Here is a 4,482-nt window from a genome sequence, read left to right on the forward strand (position 1 = left end):
TTATTAGCACTTTGTCAGCTTCATCGCGGAATCCAGATGAGTACCTAAAGAGAATTTTATCGATCGTTTATTGACTATCAATCAATTGATCAGTTGTCACTATTATTATATTTATACCGTATAGTTATCGTATTGCCTGTGTCTACCTGGTTTTAACCAACAGAACGGAAATTCGTATTTATTATATTTTCTTTCCCCTTAGTTAACATTAGCTAACAATCGATGGAATAAAACTTCAAGATTAACATTTTGTTTCATATTTTTTTCTTCCCATGTTTATTTTGTTACTCTTTATTACCTGTTTTGTTTCTTCAAATGTTTCGTATTTATGTTAAAAAGAAGGTTATTTTATTCTTTGGAAGTGATTTGTTAAGTTGAGCAATTATGCGATAGACACAGGTGATTCTAATTTGTGTCCATAAACCGAGCCAGCCTCAAGCCACCGTCCCTTCCCTTCCCTTCGCGCCACTGCCAGGAACGAACCAGAGGAAATGTTCTTTTGTTTCTTGATTATTCATACTACCATTAGTTACTATATTCTCCTTCTGACTTCGTCCTTAACGTAAAGAAATTCGTCCTCGACTTTTCGCCTTGCCGTCCGCGCTGTCCATAGGTGACACGAAATCGTTCATAATTGGGAAAAGTACGATTTCCAACTGTTTTTAACCACATGTTGTAGAATATTAACACTTTGTGAAACAAATACTGTGTCATATTGTTATTGTACTCTAAGCGTCTTAATTTGTAGTAGTTATTGTTAACTGGTTAAGTTTAAACATATTCAGAGAACCCAAGTACTTGGGTACTAAAATATCTAAGCATCTTTATAACCAATCACCCAAATGTCTAAGTATCCAAGTAACTAAATATTAGAGTACTTAAGTAGTGATACATCCAAGTATCCAAGTAACCAAATATTCAAATACTTACGTTGTCAAATACTCAAGTATTCAAGTATCCAAGCACCGAAGCAACTAAATATTAGAGTACTTAAGTAGTGATACATCCAAGTATTCAAGTATCCAAATACTCAACTATTCAAGCACCCAAGTATCCACGTATTTAAGTATCTAAGCAATCATGTTCCCAAATTTCTAGTACTTAAGTACCTAAGAACCAAGTACCTATCTATTAAACACCCAAGCACTCATGTATTCAAGTGTCGGTGCAACCAAGTTCCCAAATCTGTAGTACCCAAGTACCTGAGTACCAAGAATTCAAGCACCCAAGTACCCAGGCCATTCTATTATAGTATCTAAGGAACCATATTCTCAAATCTCAAGTACTCAAGTACCTGAGTCCCAAGTATCCAAGTACTCAGGTACTCAAGTTCTCAAGTGCCCAATTATCCAAATACCCAAGTACTCAAGTATTTAATTACTCACCTAAGTATACCAAATACTCGAGTATTCAACTTCACCTGTATCCTCAATACTTAACCACCAAAGTACCTACGTATTCAAGTACCCAAGTACCTGAGCAGTTGAATATTCAAATACCTGTGTATCCAAATATTTCAGTACTCGGAAATTCGAATATTTAGAACACTGATGTCAGTGGCAATACCAGTGTCAATAGAGATATTGATTCGGTATTAGCAATGATAAAACCCTTCTGATAAAGCTGACTAATACTGGTAAAACGTCGACTTTATTTTGCAAAGAAACGCAGCTTACACCGAAATCCTTTTAACGGTTTCAACTCGAGAATATTTTACGTTGTATCTACGAGTAATACAGTTTTGAAATGAATCAGACGTATTTGTTACAGAGGACCTCAAAGGGTTAAACTCTAAATTCTACGACTGGAGAAATAATTATTAAGTTGTGCAATATGAAAAGTCGGGTTTCTAATTATTTGCGAATTGATCGCTTAAGTGATTACAGTTCTTGATAAGTTGGTGAATCTAAGGGTAATGTTTGTTCGAATTTCAAAAAAAAAAAACAATTTTAATTCCTCCCTGAAAAATCCGATATTTCATATAGCACGACCTAGTGATTTGATGATTATTCAAGTATATTCTTTCCGTAATGGAAGAGAAATTGTAAAAGGTACAAGGAATGAACGAAATTCGGTCGCCAAAGCGCAAAGCTGTAAGTGACTTTTGCCAAAGACATTCTGTCCTTTCGAGGGATCTTACTATCCTTCACACACTTGACGTCCTTCACAAAGTTCCTTCGCGTTATATTATACGTATCGGCAAAGCTCTTTGGTAGAACGTTACCCCGTTAAAATCTCCGAAGAAAGAGCCTGTAGTACGTGTTCGTGTTCTTTTTCTCCATAGATTCAGAACATTCGTGAAAAATATGATTGAAAAATAGGTATTGTTGTGTGAAAAGAAAATCTTGTTCGAAAATATCGAGACTTCTTTCGTCCATAATAACGTCTCTTCTCTACTTTCCAAATACATCAGTGTGAGACTTGTGTAATATAAAAATTAATGCCGTTTTAATCTTCACTTCGCTTATATTCTCGACAATAACGGTATTACATAATTAGGATCGATTTAGAAACGTTATCGTTTATCGAGGAAATCTCACACTGAAGAATATGTAACGAACGAGTACATTTACTTCTGTCTATCCTTCATCGAGCTTATACGATTAAGAGGAAGTGAAACAAATTATCTAAACCAGCGATGAGCAACCCGCGACCTGCCGAAATTGTTTGTGCGACACAGTTCAATTAGTTAAAGTACAAAGAATCTTCAATGTTTCTTACAATTTTTTTTAGAATTGAGGTGCTCTCTGGAAGAGAGAGACCCATCTTTTTTAGTAATTGATTTTTAATTAACCACCATATGTCTAGAAATCTTTTTTCCAAATTTTGTTTTAATATTTGATCAATAAAGGTCAGGGCAGCACTTTTCGTTGAATCGTGTACAGTTGATCCGGTAGGCACTTCCAATGCAATTTATTTAATTTGCCTCATAAATTTATTTAATTTAACTCAAGTATAAGTATAGATTCTATTTTAACAAATTATTCACGACTTTTATCAATGAAAGATGTATTCGTTGTTACCTATGTTGAAAGTTAAAAATTCCATCCTATAGTTCAACAATTTTTAAATTAGTAAATTAGGTTTATTAAATTTTCGCCCGCTGCAAAAGAAAAAGGTTGCTTGTCACTGGTCTAAATGAAACGGTGTGCGGAAACAAAAAGAGGAAAAAAGCGAAAAAGAAGTTGAAATCGTTATATTTTTACATTCGCGTGAAAGACGATCGAGAAACGATTCGATATACATAAATTAATAGAGGAGGGAGGAAGAAAGAAAGCAAAAAAAAGAACGAAAGTCCGGTAAGAGGATTATTGAAGAACAATAAACATCAGAGTCTGCCTGCCAGCGTGGCAAACGAGAGAAATAGGGTACCGAGGAATAACTGGCAGGCAGATTTGCTCAAGGCTTCCATGAAAAGCTCTGATTGCGTCCCAGTATTGGCTGATTTCCTGGCGGTGGTGTGTCTGCGTGTTTGGCTTAGATCGTATTATATGAAACGTTAGGAATTAAATAGTGAAAAAAGGAGAAGGAAAAAAAAAAGAGGCGAATGCTCGAGTGCCGAATAAGACTATAACTGTAATGGCGTAGGCTAAGCGATTTAACCGACTGCGTAACTTGTGCTGGATTTATTGTCAATCGGAAACTCATGGATTTAGGATGAGTTGTTAAACGTCCACGAGGACGTTTGCGTGTCTTTTGCACCTTAACAGGGTCCACAATTAGTCAGAAAAATATCGATCTTTCATCGGTTCTTTTTTACAGTGATCCATTCGCCGCTATTTTACATTTGAACGTCGTTCAATGGTGGAGGAAAATATCTCTTACTTTCTCTGGCGTTTCTATTGTAAAATTTTTTTCCAACATTAGATAAAATTTCGTTTGGATAATTGAAATACGACGCAGTGTACCGTTTCGATGCTAACGTTCACTCAAATATTGTATACTAGGAACATTTATACTCGATTTTAGTGGAATTGCTAGCACTAGGTATAAAACTGTAACGACTATACCCTCTAGAGAGTTAGATAATGATATATACAGTAGCTACTTTTATAGAATAATCCAAGATTCATAGTTAGAGGTTACGGTTACTGTTTCGTTAGCTTTTCTGCGTCTTCGTAGAACGATATTTAATGCCTCGTTAAGAAATCTGCTGTGAAATTGCCGATCTCTTCGTAGATCTTCCAGTGGCATCGCGAAGGTAAACTGCGGATTAAACGAGATTAGTGTAATTCAATTTCTTACGTTCCATCAGAAACTCCATATATCTTTATTCTAATTCTATGAAATATTTGATATGATAACTTCACCCTTGACTGACGTTCTAAAAAATTCAAGAACACCCGTCTTAGTCCGACAGCGTGCTCGAGCATGGATTCAAAGTCATTGTAAATAGTGTAAATGCACATTAGTGTAAAACGCCATCATACGAATAAAACAAAAAGAAAAAGAACAAGAAGAAGAAAAAAACGTTTTGACGTA

This window comes from Habropoda laboriosa, unplaced genomic scaffold (assembly GCF_001263275.1).
Source record: "Habropoda laboriosa isolate 0110345459 unplaced genomic scaffold, ASM126327v1 scaffold38, whole genome shotgun sequence".
Classification (NCBI taxonomy): domain Eukaryota; kingdom Metazoa; phylum Arthropoda; class Insecta; order Hymenoptera; family Apidae; genus Habropoda; species Habropoda laboriosa.